The following is a 20,478-nucleotide window of genomic DNA, read 5'->3' on the forward strand; positions in this document are numbered from 1 at the left end:
CACGTCGAGGGCATCACTGGGGCGGTTTGGGGTCGAAAAGAAAAGTTGGGTATCATCAGCGTACTGATGATACCCAACTCCAAAGCCACGAATGATCTCACCCAGCGGCTTCATGTAGATGTTGAACAGGAGGGGCGAGAGGACCGACCCCTGAGGAACTCCACAAATGAGAGACCTCGCGGTCGACCTCTGCCCCCCTGCCAACACCGACTGCGAACGTCCCAAGAGATAGGAGGAGAACCACCGTAAAACTGTGCCTCCCACTCCCAATCCCCTGAGACGCCGCAGCAAGATACCATGGTCGATGGTATCGAAAGCCGCCGAGAGGTCTAATAGGACTAGGACAGAGGAATGCCCCCTGTCCCGAGCCCTCCAGAGATCATTCACCAGCGCGACCAATGCCGTCTCCGTGCTGTGCCCGGGCCTGAAACCCGATTGGTACGGGTCTAGATAATCCGCTTCATCCAGGACCAGAGGGAGCTGATGCGCCACCACACTCTCAACAACCTTCGCAAGAAAGCGAAGGTTGGAGACAGGACGAAAGTTATTCAATACAGCCGGGTCCAGGGCAGGCTTCTTGAGGAGAGGCCTCACCACCGCCTCCTTCAAGACGGCGGGGAAGATACCCTCACTCAAAGAAGCCGATATAACTGCCTGGAACCAGCTGCGTGTCCTCTCCCGGGCTGCATAAACCAGCCAGGAAGGGCACGGGTCCAATAAACATGTGGTGGTGCTCAGCCTCCCCATGATCCTGTCCACTTCCTCCGGAGTCACAGAATCAAACTCCTCCCAGATGATATCGACAAGACCGCCCGTGTCCTGATCGTCAGACTCTGCCCAGTCAGAGTCCAAACCGGTCCGAATCCGAGCGATTTTGTCCGACAGATGTTGGTTAAACTCCTCGGCACGTCCCTGCAAGGGATCCTCCCTCACCTCCTGATTTAGGAGGGAGCGAGTCACCCTAAACAGGGCAGCCGGGCGATTATCTGCGGACGCAATAAGGGTGGCGAAGTGGTTGGACCTCGCCTCCCTAATTGCAGCGAGATAAGACCTAATATAGGCTCTTAGTCGCAATCGGTCGGGTTCGGATCGGCTGGACCTCCAACCGCTCTCTAGGCCCCGTCTCCGACGCTTCATCTCCCGGAGCTCCGCAGAAAACCATGGAGCCCGACGGGATCTGCACCGGGTCAGGGGCCGCAAGGGTACAACTCGGTCAAGGGCCTCAGTGGCCGTCCTTTCCCAGGCTTCCACTAAGGCCTCGGCCGAGCTGTGAGCGAGGGAGGCAGGTGGGGACCCCAGCGCCGCCTGGAACCTCTGGGGATCCATTAAGCGTCTGGGGCGGTACCATTTGAGTGGTTCCAAACACCCACGGCGGGGGGTGGCAAAACGGAAGACCAGCCGCAGGAGATGATGATCGGTCCATGACAGGGGCATAATAATTGGAGAGCCCCCACCAAGATCATCTAACCACCGTCCAGACAAGAAAACAAGGTCAAGGGTGTGGCCTCCTTCATGAGTCGGTCCCGTAATTACTTGCGTCAGGTCCATGGCCGTCATGGAAGCCATGAACTCCCGAGCCAACTCAGATGATCCTCCCAGCGATGGTAGGTTGAAGTCCCCCAAAACTATAAGTTTCGGGAACTCAACCACCAGCCCAGAGAGGACATCAAGCAGCTCAGGCAGGGCTGCTGCTGCGTGACTAGGCAAAAGGTACACCAGCAGCAAGCCCAACTGCGCACCAGGGCCGCATCTCAAAAAGAGAGACTCACAACCGACTGTCTGGGGAACGGTGGCCTCCCGCGGACACAAGGTCTTCCTCACAACAACAGCCACTCCCCCACCCCTACCCTGAGCCCGAGGCCGGTGCAGCACCCGGAAACCTGGTGGGCAAAGATCAACCAGAGGAACACCGCCCTCTGGGCCCAACCAGGTCTCCGTGATGCAAGCCAGGTCAGCCTGCTCACCCTCGACCAAGTCTCGAACGAGAGGAGCCTTATTAACGACCGACCTGGCATTCAAATACACCAGCCGGAGCTCAGGAGGCTGCACATCCTCACTCCCGGGACCTCGGGTATGTGTAGTTTAATGAAGAGAAGGGTGAGGGGTGACATGATAGCAGTGTTCCAATATCTCAGGGGCTGCCACAAAGAAGAGGGAGTCAAGCTATTCTCCAAAGCACCTGAAAGCAGGACAAGAAGCAATGGATGGAAACTAGTCAAGGAGAGAAGCAACCTAGAACTAAGGAGAAACTTCCTGACAGTTAGAACAACTAACCAGTGGAACAACCTGCCTCCAGAAGTGGTGAATGCTCCAACACTGGAAGTTTTTAAGAAGAGACTGGCTAGCCATTTGTCTGAAATGGTATAGGGTTTCCTGCCTGAGCAGGGGGTTGGACCTTCCAACTTCTTCTTCTTCTTCTTCTTCTTCTTCTTCTTCTTCTTCTTCTTCTTCTTCTTCTTCTTCTTCTTCTTCTTCTTCTTCTTCTTCTTCTTCTTCTTCTTCTTCTTCTTCATCTTCTTCTTATTATTATTATTACTATTATTACTATTATTACTATTATTATTATTATTATTATTATTATTATTACTATTATTGTTATTGTTATTGTTATCATTATCATTATCTTGTAGAAAGGAAAGGCCCACACTGATAAATTAAAAATCTTTGTGGTCTGCAAAGGAATGCTGGTGGGCTAATCAATTTTATTTATTTTATTTATTTATTTTTATTACATTTATATCCCGCCCTTCTCCGAAGACTCAGGGCGGCTTACAAGCTTAGCAGTAGCCTTCATTCTATGTATATGCCTGCTTGTTAGGGCTTTCACACACACACCCAAGCGGCATTATTACAAAGTCAGCTTAATTGCCCCCAACAATCTGGGTCCTCATTTTACCTACCTGGGAAGGATGGAAGGCTGAGTCAACCTTGAGCCTGGTGGGATCCGAACCTGCAATAATTGCAGGCAGCTGGAGAATCTACAGTGTTGGAGCTTGTGGTCATGGTAAGCCATGGAGGCACTAGGCAACATGACTTTCAGGGCAGTGGTGGTGATTTTATTACTTTTTTTAAAAAAAAAGTCTGCTCTGTCCAAGGGTGCTTGGTAGGCTGCATGTACAGGCCTGGTCTAGAATTTATTTTGGAGCATTCAACTATCTAGAGCAGGCATGTCAAACTCATTTTGTTTGAGGCAACTTTTTATAAAAGAATTGCCATTAATTTGTTTTAAAATAATTTAAATCAATTTTTCACTTGATTTCAAATTAAATGAATGAGATTTTTTTAGTACAATTGCCAAATGCAATAAACTGGTTTTAGGTATATGTTACTGGAAGGAAAAAGCAATCCCTGTTGTGTTACTGATCCCAGAGAAACATTTGCATGTATGCAGGTATTCTTAGGGTGCCATAGTTATGGATGAGAAATATTGGTTGCAAAGTTGGCATTTCTGGATGTAATACAGATATTTTGGACTTATTTTTGTTTCTTTGCATGTTTGATATTTTTAAAAAGGCATATGCTACTGACTACGCTTATGCACATATGTAACATGATCACTGCTTGTCCAAAATTTTACTATACATATAATAACCCCAGAAATTATTTTAGCTTTTTTAATAAATGTTGTTATTGATGTTAAGCTCACCAGGGAAAACATCATATATTGTTGTATATATACTAGGTTAATTATTTAAAGACTGAAGTGCAATATAACTAGATTCTAAATAATCTATTTTTCAAAACACACAACAATCCAAACAGTAAAAGTAAACTCCAAATTAAGAACATTTCATTCTTAAGAATTGTTTAGATTCAAAATAGTTTTCAAGAGTGTACAAAAGATACTATTTTTTCTAGAATCAGCTAAATTAGACATATTACATTGAGAAAAATGTTTCTCATTTCTTTCTTGTTACCTTTGATTTCATTGCAGAGATGTCAACATAAGAAATAGATTATTTTGTTATCTAATTTTACCTTCCAAAAGACAGAAGCAGATGAAAAATGTGAGGTTCTTTCCTGTTGGCTTTTCTGAATTAGCTGTTTTAGATTCTAAAAGTTTAGTTCCTAAAGAAGTAATCCTGTAAATAATTTTAATGTCCTCCTCTAGTGCAGGCTCTTTTATGACTCAAGGACTTCAACTCCCAGAATTCCTGAGCCAGCATGGCTCAGCTTGGAAACCTCTCCCTTTCCCCTCAGCATAGCTGGCTCAGGATTTCTGGGAGTTGAAGTCCATGAGTCATAAAAAGAGCCAAGATTGCTAGCCCTGCAATAGGCTTAGGAAAACCAATAAGGGAGCTGGGTTGTTGTTGTTGTTTTTTGCAAAAAAAAAAAAAAAGGTTCCGGAACGCCGTTCTGAGCATTCTATGAGAAAAAAGCCCTGATTGTATAATATCAGTGGTTAAATAACCTTTTTCAAATATTCTATACATCCAATATAGGCAATCATGAGCTAAAGGGTATCCATGCTCGGGCAGCGGGGTGCCAAAATCTGCAAAAAGGTAGATATGGCATCATGACTGAAGCACTGCGCTTTTCATAGATGTATGCAGGAGTTTTGATTGCAATGTCATGCCTGCAATTTTCTGGATTTTGAGATTTGATTGGACACATATAGCCTCACTACCTTTGTTGATGGTTCTGAACTACTCATCAAGATCACACCACAGTTTGAGGGTTAATCTTTTGTTCCCAACAATAAAATAGGTAGGATATTAAGGGTTAAAAGTGATTGCACTAAAAAAACTCCTTACAAAACCTTAATCCCTTAGAAATCTGTTCATGTCAGTTTATCACATCACTTCTAGTTTTGGAGGAAAATAATTGTTCAAGTGTTGACTTTGTTATAAGAAAGCTGCTTATTCCTGATGTTGAATATGTACAAGAAGACATCAACAGATCAATGGTTTCCCTTGTAAAACATTCTATAATGATCAACAAGTCTATGGACAGGCTGGACAAGAGTGCTGTTGTGCACACCCAGTACTATTTCCCCAGGAAATGATATTGTAAGGAAAAGTCAATGCTGGAACTAAAATATTACAATGAGTCTTATCCATTATATTATTTTATAGCAGTATTTGAAGAATCCTTAAAGGAGAGAAATATTGCAGACCATGAACAACAACTAATATTTTGATGGCTATCTTCAGAATAAGATATTTTGGTAACCTGAAGGGCTGAAGTTCTGTATCATAGTTTAAATGGGACCTAAGTAGCAATCGTTTTGCCAAATTCTATTAGCACTGTCCCCTGGATTTGTTACTTCCAGGCTGGCAACTCACTAAAAGTGATCCTGTGTCAAATGGAATCATTCTGCTGATGACTACCAAAGTTTTCATTCCTCTTTCTCAGCCTCCCATCAAATGAATGGTATGGGTTTGTCAGTTACTGTGAATGTATGGAAATTTTATTTTCAAAAACAGAACCATCTAAAGCTGCAAAAGATTATATTAAAGTGCCATTTGGCCTTCTCTTTTTGACTATAGCTGAAAGTATGACAGCCCCATGCTGATGACTCTATGAGTGCTAGCTTTGGATCTAGGATAGAGAATTGTCTAAAAGCAACTAAATTTCTTTATAAAGAGCGGTTGCTAGGGAAAAGGAAAAAGAGAGGTAGAAAGTCAAAACAATTATGAAGTTTTTTGCAGCAAACATGGGGCATTTCAGGACCGACAGGAAGAAGGAAATTTAATAAAGATTATTGCATTATCCATTCCAACAGTTTCATTCTCCAGAATCAGAATCCACAAAATTGGATCAGAAGCCAAGAGTCAGAAATCATTGGTAGCTAGCAACTTCTACAGCTAAAGAAAGTGACCTCTGGATTTAATTCGTAATCAGAGGTAAATCGATATTAAGAGCAGAGGGAAAAATTGCTCTACAAATTTCTCTTCTTATATTTTCTCAAACATCTCTAGAAATACATCCTCAGATTCAGTTAGGTATTTATATGGAAACCAGACTTGCTTCATCCTGAGTCAACCTGGCTGTATCCTCACCCTACAAGACTATCTCCCCTATGAGGATTATCTCCAGTCCCTCCTAATTCATGCTTCAAGTCATCTTTTTAATATTCACTGAGCTGAAGCCATTATTGAAAAGGCCGTGTTCCTAGCAATTGTACACCAACTGTTGATTAAAGCATATTAAAAGTATATATAGCAAAGAAGGCAGTTCTTCTGGGTTTGTATTCATTATTACCTGAAATACCTGAACATGTAACTGAAAGTTCTTATTTTGAAACCTATAATACTAAAAGCTTACTTAATTCCTACACAAAAGGCTAACATTCTATTTGAAATCTGAAATATTTGGATGTATGCAGACAATTTCAAATAATAAATTGCTGCAATAAATGACATATTGGAGATATATATTGGATCTATCTGTAAACTTCTTTACAGATTCTGTCAAAATAGACTGAATTTTAATGAAGATGGATGCCCAGCAGAGACTAAAGTAATATATAAATTCCCCAAATTCATGTAGAAGAAAGAGTGTGTCTCTGTGTGTGCATGTGTGTTTGCATGAGGGTGCGTGGGCATGTACGTGTGAGAAAGTAGTATTTCAAACATCATGAAGCTCATACTCAAATATTTACATGTTTATACTTTCAGGTTCACCTCTGAACAAATTATTTGGTCTCATTTACAAATGTGTTTTTGAGGCCTAGCAAGGACAGATGAGGTTTGATGGGGAATAATAGCAAAGAAGTGAAACTGACACAGAACTGCTGTACTTGACTGCCATATCAAAAGGTTCCAGCTGCTCTGAGTGCAGCCACCATCATACATCCTGATTGGAGATAGAAGACAACCCTTTCTGAATCTGGGGTCAAATAGCTCGTCTGTGATGAGGACAGTCTGATATGGTTGCTGAACATACATGTACATTGGAATTTCACTAGCAGTTCACCCCTGATGTGAATGGACTGCAGGAAAACGTGTGATCCTAAAATACCCCAAACACCCAAACCTCCCTGCCCCCCCCCACATATCACATATCACTTCTTCATTCCAAGCAAGTCCATTGAAATTGTCAATTCATTTTATTGTGAGATTACAGGTTCACTTTTAATAATGCAAATAAGCATGCTACCCTTTACATATGTGTGTGTGTGTTTGCCGTCAAAGAATTAAAGGGAGCTAGCCATACCCTTCTGAGATTCAAAGTTGGGCTGCTTGCACGTTAGGCAGATGTATTAACCTCTAGGCCACGGGTTCTCCTCGCTTTTGTCAGCAGTACCAGGGAGGAGAGATTAAGTGTTTTCCGGTAAAACCAGTCTAACAGAGCACCTGGTCTACCCAAATATGGGATGGAACAATCTGCTATTGCTTTCACCTTTCATATACATTTCCTTTTGCCTGTATGTTAAAACACATGAATTTTAAATGTATAGATAATCTTAATATTAAAAATGAAAGTGATTTACTAATACAGGACTTTCTAAATTTTCTTTTATGTTTCTTTTATGTCATCAAGGATGAGCAACATGAGTTACACAGACTACATGAAACTATCAGGTCCCCATTTGTGTTCCGTAGAATCTCCCAGAGTGAGAAAGGTTGAAAATTTCAAATCCATGATCAGCCTTAAGTCTCCTAAGTCTTTTTGGACAAACCCACTCCAGCAATGTCATAATTTCACAGGCATCTTGGATCCCTCAGGACACAAAAGCAAATGTTGATCTCCAGACTGAAAACATTGCTCATTTCTGCTTTATGTGGACTACTAAATAATCCTCAACTACTCTGGAGGATTCCAATCCAACATGCTTCCTGATATATTGTCCTCCTGTCCCCTCCAGATGACAAAATTTCTTTTTGTCTTTTTTTGCAATGCCAGTCATGTCATTTAGATGACAAGAGAAAATGTTCCATAAGTTTTGTGCAGGTGGAAGGGCTTTGAGAAAAGTTTTGAAGCAGAGAGGAAGTGGGATCAGTTCCAGGAGTATCAGTGGAATAAGAAAAGAGTGTAAAAAAAAGCAAACCCCAAGATGGTAGCCATAGCTCCATGAATAAAGCCCTATTCTTTTTTATTGGTGGGGCTATGGGTGCCACTTCCCTGATCAACTCAAATGGACTGCATCTCATCCTTTTTCAATATGTGGAAGGATGGTTCAGATGAAGTTTTATTTTGAATTGGGTTTCCTTGGAACCATGCTAAAATTGGCTGTCCAGTCTGTCTACTCAACTGACTTTTGCTTGGATGAGTCAGAAAATATAGCAGTCTGCCTTGAATAAGGTCAAGAGAAAATAGGTTCCATTGATTGCAATATATCTAAGTCTATGACTAAGGCTGGATTCAACCCCTAAATTAAAGTTGGGAGCAGGAGAAAAGGTATATTCATTTTATTATATGCATAAACATTTTCTCCAAGCAGTTTATACAGTAAACATACTTCATAAAACAAGGTAAAAGTAAAGGTAAAGTTTCCCCTGCACATGCGTGCTAGTCGTTTCCGACTCTAGGGGCCAGTGCTCATCTCCGTTTCAAAGCCGAAGAGCCAGCGCTTGTCCGAGGACGTCTCCGTGGTCACGTGGTCACTAGATGCCAAAGGCGCACGGAACACTGTTACCTTCCCACCGTAGTGTTCCCTATTTTTCTATGCGCATTTTTACGTGCTTTCGAACTGCTAGGTTGGCAGAAGCTGGGACGAGTAACAGGCACTCACTCTGTTACGCGGCACTCGGGATTCGACCCACCAAACTGCCGACCTTCTGATTGACAAGCTCAGTGTCCTAACCCACTGAGCCACCGCGTCCCTTTCATAAAACAAGACAGCACATTAAACCAACTTCAAATTGCTCAGAACCAACAGTTTTGTCACACAGTCATTCTGTTCGCATAGTTGGTTTCCATGAGTCACAATAAATGCAAGGAATCCTGGGCTCCATGAATCCCCATATGTGGATCACTGAACATCTGCTTAGCATTCCCTCTCAAATCTGGAGTCCTGTACTTTTCCATAGATAATATTTGTAGTCATAATGGTTAAAACAGTGTTAGAGTTTTAAATATAAAGAAAAGCTAGACCAGAACAGCCATCTGTTTCCCCAGTGGGCCATCTGATGGGAAGCCCTTAAAGGCCTTACCATCTAATGGTGCTCTCACCCAATAAAAGATTATGATAGCAAATCATAGTAAATAGCTTGATTATGGAGTTAGATATGATCATTATGACTACTAACCAATAATTTTAATCATGATGAAGTCATCTCTATACTCTTCGATTTGTAAGATTGCATTCCTATATCTATGCAAAGAACCTGAGGTTAAGCCTCACTGAATTTAGTGAAATTTATTTCAGATTAGTCATAAAATGGATTGTATACATAGTCATGTATACATGCTGTTAGACGAGGCCAGAGACCCATCTAATCCAGCATCTACTTCTGGTAAATTTAGGAATCCATGTTTGTAATCATGGATAGCAGGGCAATAGTCTTTTCCCATTGTGGCTCCCTAGTAAGAAAAGATGCTGGTGATCAGGTTTATTTATTTATCAAATTTATATGGACACCACTTCTCACATTTTTAAAAAGCAGACAAAAATTTTTTGATCAGCCATTGGGCCCATCAAGTGTAGAGGGAGTGGCAGAACCTAGGGACAGAATTAAAAAAGGGAGTAGCCTAGAATCCCTAGATTGTCATAAGTGAAGTCCAGCCTCCCTTGAATTATGCTGACCCTTATCTAACCTCAAGCAGGTGTTAATCATTAGTTGAGAAATTTCCTGTGCACAGGCATGATTAACAATAAATCAAATTAATCGGACCTTCATTTGTGGATCTGATTTTTCACACCTGACCAAATGCTTAAAATTGCACTAAGACTTTTTGGAGGTGGTTTCCTAAATGTATTCTTGGGCTCAAGACTTCCAAATACTACCCATGCATGCTAACAAGAATTTAAGCATATACTTAAGGCAGGCATTCGTTGTAATGAATGACCTAATGTTGGTGAAGAAATATTGTGCATCAAGAATCTTATTACACAATTTTAAAAGAAGGTAATGGAAACGTTCCACTGTCAGGGAAGTTCATTTTCACAGTAAGAAAAGAAATAAATACAATCCTACTTTTAAACATTTGTGCTACAGGCATTCATACATGATATAGTAGTCTTCTAACCTTTATGTAGCTATTTTCAAGTATAGAAAGTATACAACACAAGGGGTGGCATGGTTGTTTGCTCTTCATGTTTGAAATCCACACGTAATTGTCCATGTGGTGCACATATGTGAAGAATACCCATATTTTTATGAATCATTTGTATATGCCTTGGCCAGACTTCTGTGTTTAAATAATTGTGGAAGCAACACAATACATCTGTGTTTAGAGATTGTTTTTGTTCAGGCATAGGATGTATAGATTTTTTTTAACAAAAATCTACCCTTCTCACAATAAAATTGTCCACACTGTTGGAATGCACACCACGCATTAACTTTTGGTCCTTTTCTGGTATGGAAATAAAAACCCTAAAATACAAGAATGATGGCAATTCAATGTTATTATTGTTTCTAACAATCATGGATGAAGATGCCATTCATTACATAGATATAAAAACAAGTCTGCCTCTTTGGCTGGAAGATTTAGTCTGGAGTTGTTATTAATGATTAATACAGTAATGCCATATGAAATAGAATAGCCCATGCATTGCAACTGGATTCATTTAAGGAGCATGGCCTGGGTGAGTATTTGTATCATTTGAAAGAAGGTTCAAGAAAGTCTTTGTAAATAATTTCTAAGGGTGAGGTGGTGGCTTATAATAATAATAATAATTTTATTTGTATACCGCCCTTTTCCCGAAGGACTCAGGGCGGTGAACAGGGCAAACATATAAAAATACAAAGATACAAAAGTTAAAAAAGAATTAAACGAAATGCCCAAGCTAAAACAATAAGTAAATATATTTAAAACAACAATAAAATCCCAACCCACCCCCCATCAGGCCAGGCCGGCATGTTCGAACAAATAAGACTTCAGATCGCGTCGGAAGGAGCGAAGGTCGGGCGCCATCCGGAGCTCAACCAGCAACCGATTCCATAAATCCGGGGCGCCCACAGAGAAGGACCTCCCCCTGGGGGCCACCAGACGACATTCTCTGACCGGTGGCACCCTGAGGAGGCCCTCTCTGTGGGAACGCACAGGGCAGAGGGAAGTTGAGGCCGGCAGCAGGTGATCCCTAAAGTACTCCGGACCCATGCCATGTAGGGCCTTGAAAACCATTACCAGAACCTTGAATCTATGGGGCAAGAGGCCTTCTTTCCAGTAGAAGGGCTCGAAAAATTACCTTCTTGAAGTGATGCCTGTCACATCCAGCAGGATAAAAACCTGTTTTGTTTCAGGAATAGTGGCTGGAAGAAAGGAAAGACAGAAGTCACAGGACAGACTGAAAAAGTTTGTTGTTCTACAGTAGTGGTGGTCCTCACCTGGATCTGACCATTGCCATGGCTGTTTCCCCCCCCAGTCTTTTTGGTTCTGTGGATCTGCAATGGCGGCTTCAGCAATTTTGGCAGTGGGAGGGGAATGGTTTCACGTGCACGATCTAAATATTGTGCATGATCAAATGAAGCTTTGCTTGCTCACGCATTGCTTCAGTGGCCCAGTTCCCAGTGGGCTGTGGCCCAGTAGCTGTCCATAGCCCAGGGGCTGTGATCCCTTCCCTGAATAGATGGACCTGGATCATACCTCTTCCATCATTGAGAAGGAATGATATAATTACAGTAGATAGTTTTTCTTTCTTTAAAAGATTTTCTCTGGAAAGTAAATGGAGAGAAGATATGATAGAAACAGTTGAAAGGATTCTAATTTTTCATGTGCTTTTTTAGGCATCTATATTAATTTTTGTTTGGTGCATCATATATTGGTGGAAAGGGTATGCTAGGAATCCTAGCACAAAGATATGTTAAATTAGTCGTATGAATCAAAACATGATTGTACAATGAAAACCTAATCCAGAACATTTAGTGCAATTCTTTTCCTATCCTTTTGGAATCTTTCAGATGCCACAATATGTGGGGCAATGATATGGTGATATCAGGAAAGAGGGAAGGGCTGTGATTTTGAGGAAGCTGTATTTTCAGAGATATGTGTTAAGGGGAGCCATTTGCTTCTTTGTGAATTATATCTGAAAGAAGACCCCCAATATATTATGGATGTCCTCTCCCCCATCAAGAGATGGTATGATTTCAGTGGCTTAGAGGACTACCAGAGGGCTTGGGGACTACTCATTGCTGCTTTAAATGCCTTCTTTTTGTGCAACCTTGGCGAACCCTCCTGTTGTCTAGTTTTCATTGGCCCCCAACTAGCTTCTTTCAAGTACCTCCCCCCACCCTCCTTCTAGCCTGTGCATTTCTCTGCATCCCCATGAACCTTAGGATAGCTGCCATAAGAAAGAGTTGAGCGGATTCTGCAGAAGGAATCCAACCCAGAGAGTAGGGTGTGTATTAGCATACGGACATGGTTACTACAGTTTGTTGCATGACAGGAAGCTGCAGAAAAGTTCACTGCCCCTGGCCTGTCTGCAGACAACAGGAAGGGATTCAGCAAAGTATACAGTAGATGAAAAGGAAAGAGGTTTGGTTTCTGGTATGAGTCTCAGGATATTGTCAGACATCCAGCAAAGAGATCAAGAGAAGTGGATTGTGTATACTTTTTATGTATGTACTTTTCACATTTAAAATGAGAAATCATGCATCTGTCCTGTAAACACCAATGACATTGCAGAAAAAGGAAATAAAGATTTCTTCCCTGTCCTATTTAATAATAATAATAATAATAATAATAATAATAATAATAATAATAATAATAATAATAATAATAATAATGTTGGAAGGGACCTTGGAGGTCATCTAGTCCAACCCCCTGCTCAGGCAGGAAACCTTATATCATTTCAGGCAAATGGCTGTCCAGTCTCTTCTTAAAAACCTCCAGTGTTGGAGCATTCACCACCTCTGGAGGCAGGTTGTTCCACTGGTTAATTGTTCTAACTGTCAGGAAATTTCTCCTTAGTTTTAGGTTGCTTCTCTCCTTGACTAGTTTCCACCCGTTGCTTCTTGTCCTGCTTTCAGGTGCTTTGGAGAATAGCTTGACTCCCTCTTCTTTGTGGTAGCCCCTGAGATATTGGAACACTGCTATCATGTCACCCCTCACCCTTCTCTTCATTAAACTACACATACCCAATTCCAGCAACCGTTCCCTATATGTTTTAGCCTCCAGCCCCTTAATCATCTTTGTTGCTCTTCTCTGAACCCTTTCTACAGTCTCGACATCTTTTTTACATCGTGGTGACCAAAACTGGATGCAGTATTCCAGGTGTGGCCTTACCAAAGCATTGTAGAGTGGTATTAGTACTTCACTTGATCTTGATTCTATCCCTCTGTTAATGCAGCCCAGCACTGTGTTGGCTTTTTTGGCAGCTGCAGCACACTGCTGGCTCATATTGAAGTGATTGTCTACTAAGACTCCGAGATCCCTCTCACAGTTACTACTATTGAGCAAGGTACCACCTATACTATACCTGTGCATTTGATTGATCCAAGTCACTTTGGATAGTGAGATGGGTGGCATATAAATTTAATAAATAATCAATTAGGTGAGCAATGTGAGACCACATTGTTTCCTGTCATGTCGAGATAAGACATACCTAAAACCAAGAGTACGCTCTATCATAGGCTTAACTGAGTGTAAGAGGCAAAAACAATCTTCACACTTTTTTTAAAAGATGTAAAAAAAACAACACCAGGTATAAATGCCTGAAACTATCCGTTTAGCCCCTGGCTGCTTAAGAATGCTAAAATGCATCTGGCAGCTATCAAATGCTGACCATCTCGAAAGAATATTTGGTGCTGCCCTCAGAATAATGGAGGCTACTCTTCCACTTTTGGAGTACATGCTGAGTAGGGCTGCCCTAACATACATTACAAAGACTTGAAATTAGTGAGTTAATCTATTAGGTATGGCAACAAGAAGCAGTCCTGATCAAATCCTTAGGAATAGATCTGACTGCTGTGCTTTTCTGGTGTGTGTGAAGAGGGAAAGAGAGGGAGGGGGGAAGAGAGAGAAAGAGTGAGAGAATGAATATTTGTCAGATAGAAGAAGGCTTCTGGCCAAAGGCTAGCAAAACTGTTGGAAGAATTATTGTGAAAATCTGGGAATCATAAATAAATGCATCAGAGCAGTGTAGTTCTTAAGCCTGTGGTTTTTATCAAGTAATATAAATGGCTACTTAATCAAACTATTGTTTAATATGAAAATAGTCCAGGTGAGGGTTGCTTCCTCCCTTTAATTTTCAGTTGGCTTTGATGTCTGATCTCCACGAAACTGTGGCCAGATGTCATCTTTTGATTTGTTTTCTGTGTCAGGATTAGAAATATATTAATATAATAATTGTTTCTAAGATTACAAAAGGGAAATGCTGGCTTAATTTTGACTCCACCCATGGTAACGGTAGACTGTTGGTATGGCTTACTTGCTACCTCATGTCTTTTGGGCAACATCTAGTGAAGGAGATGGAATGTGGCCCTGTGATAGCCAGTATTTCCTGTACTTCTTCTTGCCTGAGGGAATATTGCCACAGAAGATTGTTCTATTTAAGAATGTCATATTAATCAGAGGTTGGTAGCATCTTACTAGGATGCATTGTTTGTTGGGAAGGTCATTTGACGTTACCATTTTCACCTAGGGCAAAGCTTACTTATGTGGGAGGCTGTTCACCATGTTACCCAATTTAAGTTGAAGTGTTCTTGGTGTGTCAAAGTTCCCATAAGCCAGTTCCTTTGCAACAGAAACCTTTGCAACTAAAATAGTTGCTCATTCATCACTAAAAAATAAGAAATTATTATTGCTCAAAAAGAAACAACAGCAACAACAGAGGACACAGGTGCAATTAAAATTGCAGCAACTTAAGCAGTATAATGCTATTTCCATAGTTTGAAAGATTGGCCTTATACAAAAGACTGAATCTTTATCTTTTAGCAGCTATTCAAACTGAGGATATAATCCAATAGAGGACTGTCCTTTCATAACTCTTTAAAGAGAGGACTATGTTTCTAAAAATAGGTGACACAGTTATACATAAAGCTGTGCCTCAACACAATAAATGAGATGGAGAAAGTACAGTACAAGTAGTCCTCACTTAATGATGGCTATTGGAACAAGCAAGTCCATTGCTAAGAGCCGTGGTAGTACAGTGTTTAGAATGCAATATCGCAGGCTAATTCTGCTGACTGCCAAGTTTGATTCTCACCGTCTCAAAGTTGACTCAACCTTGTATCTTTCCAAGGTTGGTAAAATGAGGACCCAGATTGAGACTTCCGGTTTGTCACGCAGCCACTATGGATGGCTGGGAGACTTGCTCTCTCTCCCCCGTCCAGTTTCACATAACTGGGGGGGGGGCTCTCAAAAAAATGGTGATTGGATGGTTTTGTGAATATCAATTAATATACATGATATTACAAGGAGATTGGTTCGATGACCCAAAATCAAGGACATGGAAGATGATTTGGCAAAGGAAAAAAGCTAGAATAAGACTCAAGAAGAATGGAGTTTTGAGCATCTTATTGAAACCTGAAACAGAATGTACTTAAATAGATAAGATGTGTATGTTGAACACAAGACATTGTTATGAACTGAGATAAATAAAAAAATTGGTCATTAAAATTTAGCAGTATAAATACTAATAGCTAATTTGAATATTGATTTCTGGATAAAGGTCATGTAAAAGTGAATAATGTAGATAAGCTAAAACCTTATTGTTAAAAGTAATAAATAGGTCTATATGGAATGTTAAAAATGAAAATTATCAGTTTAAGCAAGAGAAAGCAGATATAAAGAGTAAGAGAGGAAGCATTAAATATTGAAATAAAAAGAAATTTTGATTACTACTTAAAAAACAACAACTGAAAATTAGCAAAAAGGAAGGATATCATTGTATCCTTAACTTGTTGACATAGAGGGTGAGAAGTTAAGTAAACGGGATGTGTATTCTGAATATTAGATTTTGTGAGGAATGGTGATAGATGAATTGGGAGTATACTAAAAATCTTGGGAATAATAAATATCAAATGTTAAATCTAAATGTTAGTGAAATTAAAATTGAAAAATCTATTAGGTCATTGATTGTCTAAAAGATTGTATGTTAAAACAATTAGAATATGTGTAAACTAAAAACTATATGTAAGAAAGTTATTTTCTATGTGATGGATAGGATAAAACTTGTTTTTTAATTTACAAATAGACAGTATATATGAAGGGAAAAAGAGAGAAAATATTTATTGTAGCAATTTGAAATCTGTACTAATGATATCTGTATGTAATTGAATTACTACTACCCAGGCACCACGTTGCTTTTCAAATAAGTGAATGTAATATTAGAAAATCAATAAAATTTGTAAAAAAAAAGAGGATCCAGATTGTTGGGGGCAATATGTTGACTGTCTAAACTGCATAGAGAGGGCTATAAAGCACTGTAAAGTGGCATATAAGTTTAAGTACTATTGCTATTGTTAAGTGACACGATCATAAAATACAATGTCATATCATCATGCCAACTTAGGACATTAGGCAAAGTCCACCTGTCTCTCCCACTGACTTTACTTGTTGGAAGTTGGCAGTGAAGGTGCCAGTTGCTAAGTGCCCAAATTACAACCATGTGAACATGCGGCAGCTGCAATAGCTGTAACAAGGGTCATAGATCCCCCTTGCTCAATGCCATCGTTACTTCAAATTGAGTATATTACTTATATAGTCAAAGAATGTTGATTGCATTCTGTGACATAGGTCACAGAGGTGCATAGTCCTTATGAAACAGTGGGTCAATTTTGTTTCTATTTGCAAAAAATTAAGTTTTTGCCACATTTTTTGCATTATTTAGACAGCTACCATTACTAAAATAACAGTAAATCAATACGTTGCAAACAAATGCAATTGCTAAGGTAGACTATTATGAAATTCTATGTATAAGTAAAGAAATAATAATTTCACTATCTGTCTAGACAAAACACCAGATGCCTATAAAAGAGACCAGATGTCAAGTAGTTTTGGCCACATCTTTAAACAATAGGAAGCATAAGTCTTTAATTCACATTATTCATATCAGCCTCACATCCTGAATCAGCACACAATAACATGCAAATATTTAGATACTGAATGTTACTGGAAACTTGGAAGAACAATATAGGCCTTGCTGAATATATTCTGTGCTTAAATTTATATCTTTTAAAATTGCATTGGTGATTGGAGAAGGACAGATCTGATGACAGGCTATATTTCATCTTTATCCTTCCCATACTGAAAAACCTACATTTGGACAGGATGAAGGTTTGGATCAGGAATGCAAAACCTGTCTCTACTATCCCACCCAATCTGGCAGGAGGGTCATTTTCTAGTTACCACTAGTTAAGGAGTGTTGGCTGGTGGGGCCACACTCTCTGAAATGTTCCTCTTGGTTTTAGAATATGGCACCAATCATGACAAACCAGGACAAAGGCAGGGATATGTCTATTGTCATTTGTGAGTCTTTGGTGACCACTAGGGGCCCTGCTCCAGACATTGCCAGATTTGAAACTTTCTGAGAGGTCACGAATCAGTGGGGATTGCTACACACATACCTTCCTCTCAGCAGTGCGGCAGCAACCCAGCTACACTCTGGACCCTGTATCTGGGCTTCCAGTGGAGTTCCTCAGGCCTAGGGTTCTAGGGGACTTCAATCTGCCAATGTTACAGGGGTTCTTCTCCTTCCTCCACAACTGGTTCCAGTCAGTACTGGTGGAGGAAGAAAGGCTGAGCCTTCGGCCCTTGCAATACAGGGTGTCTCATTGCTTGAACCATTAATCTGCACTTTTTAACTTCTACTTAAAACCACTGGGGGAGGTAATCTGTCAGTGTAGGATGTGATATCACCAGTATGTGGATGTTACCAGTTGTATATCTCCAGTCCTAACCAGACAGGCTGATGCTGTGGGAGTACTATAAGAGTATGGATGGGGAGGAACTAGTTTCAACTCAACCCTGGCAAGACAAAGTTGTTCTGTACCAGCCTGCTACCGGCCCTGCAGAAAAAGCAGGGACAACCCCTTTTACAAGAAGGCAAGAGGCTGGAATTACGCCTGCCAAATTTATTGATACAAAAACAAATAGAACAAGACACGAACTAAGAAACAGGAGCTTTTCAAGCGGTTGCCTTCAGCAAACCAGCCCTCCCACGCATTCCCCCTTTTATACAGTTCAGGGCATGGCTTTTCTCTGCCTCCTTCCGAGGAGCCCCATTGCCTTCCTCTGTTTACTCCTGATTGACTGTCTCTTGCGTTGGGCGTCCTTGAACAGGTCATCTTCATCCATGCTGTCAGGCTCACACAGCTGGGTCTGCATCGTGACCAGGTGAGAGGGGCCTGGCTGAGGGCTCTCATCAAGCTGTCCAACCCCCTCAGCAAGCTCTTCAACACCCCCCTCCTCCTCCTCCTCTGAGTCATCCGACCCAACTGCCGAACCCACAGGCTGACCCTGAATCACAACAAAAATGCTCTGAGTTTCTGGCCTCCAGGTCTAGATGAAATGTAATCTCTGATTCTGGACAGAGTGCTCAAAGTCACCTAGATTGAGCTGATATGCAATTGCAGTGGTCCTTCCAGATTCATGGCTCACACTTGAGGAGAAAGTGGCAACTGTGGCTGTCAGTGGTCATGAGCTTTGACAGGTTCATCTAGTGCACTAATTGCACTTCTTTCTGGACTGGGAGGCCTTGCTCATGGTAACTCCTGCCTTGGTCACTTCCAATTTGGAGTACTTCAATACCATTTCCATGGGGCTGCCCTTGAACAACATTCAAAAGCTGCAACAGGTCCAGAATTCAGCAGTGTGTGCAGTGATGAGTTCTTAGGTTTAACCATGTAACAACTCTGCAGCATGAGCTTCACTGGCTTCCAGTTTCCTTACGAGTGGCATTCAAGGTGCTGGGCCAGACTGAGGGACCTTCTCTCCCTAAGGACATCTATCTGTCCTAACAGTTCAGAAAAGGTGGGCACATTCCTAATCCCTTCCCTTAAACATTGCCATCTTATGGGATTTAGGAAGTATGCCTTTTCCATTGCAGTCCTTATCCTATGCCTATCCTTTACCCTGAGGTTTGGTAGGCCCTCCACTCTCCTGGCCTTCCAAAAAAGATCTTGCTTTTCCCCCAAGCACTCAGGTAGGGTGAGATTGATGAGAGGACTTAGTGATGGATAACATATGAAAGTTTACTTGGTGCTAGATTTTAATGTTTGTGATTTTAATAGATAAATAAAATTTAAATAAATAAGCAAGCTTCCAAGGTTGAGAAACCCTAGCCTAGTTACTTTTAAAGGAAGTGAGAATTTTGGACCTGTATCAAGATGTCTTAAAAACAAAACATATTTAAACCCTTCTCTTATCTCTGTTTTTGATACCTTATTAAGTCTGAGCTGCAGTGTCACCTGCCCTAATTTGTCTTTTCTGCCAGAACACTTTGTAAGTAGTCTGTCTGGCTGTCTCTTTATCTTTTGTAGGCAAAGGGAAAAAAAATGACCTCAAAGAGCAAGCAGGCCAGGCCACTGGTCCTTTCTTTATCTCTTAGCAAAACCACAGAATAGTTGAAAGAGAATATATTAGGAAGGTTCATTTTAGGTCATGAACATCTGTCATAACATTTTCCTGTCAGTGCAAAATTTGATCCAAATGGACGTGTGCATGTATAAACCATACCAAGATCAACCTTGCAATGAACTCATATTTCCCCAATCATTGCCATGACACAGTGTTTCCCAATCTTGGTAACTTTAACCGGCAGCTGATTCCACAAAGCTGGGGCGCCCACAGAGAAGGCCCTCCCCCTGGGGGCCACCAGCCGACATTCTCTGACTGGAGGCACCCTGAGGAGGCCCTCTCTGTGGGAACGCACAGGGCGGAGGGGAGTCGACGCCGGCAGCAGGTGGTCCCCGAGGTATTCCAGACCCATGCCATGTAAGGACTTAAAAACCATCATAGGGAGATTGCACAAGAGATTGTCTTCTAAGGGAGGCTGCACAATGGGAATTACTGAATGAGCAGAAGGATAAACCAATTTAATAATAGGATCAGTGCAAGCTCAGCACAAGTGCTGCATTTTTCATTGAAGTCTGAACAGCAGTTCTGAAAGTGTGTTTGAGGCATAACCATATTTTCAGAGGGGTCTTCCTGGTTTAGTTGTCCTCAAATGTAGGCCAGACGTCAACATCCAATAACTATTATAGACATACAATGGTACTTAGAAAGACCTTATTGCTCAGGAAAGACAGATGTTGCTTTGTGTCTGAAAGAATCCAGTGGCTTATTATGAACAGATAATAACAATAACAACAACAACAACAACAACAACAACAACAGTAAAACAATGTTTTTTTTCTCCATAAAGCTCAAGACGTTCATGCGTAGTTTTGGGCATTTGGCAGTCAATTTACAACCAAGCAGCATGTATTT

This window comes from Vipera ursinii, assembly GCF_947247035.1.
Source record: "Vipera ursinii genome assembly, chromosome: 1".
NCBI classification, from domain to species: Eukaryota; Metazoa; Chordata; class Lepidosauria; order Squamata; family Viperidae; genus Vipera; species Vipera ursinii.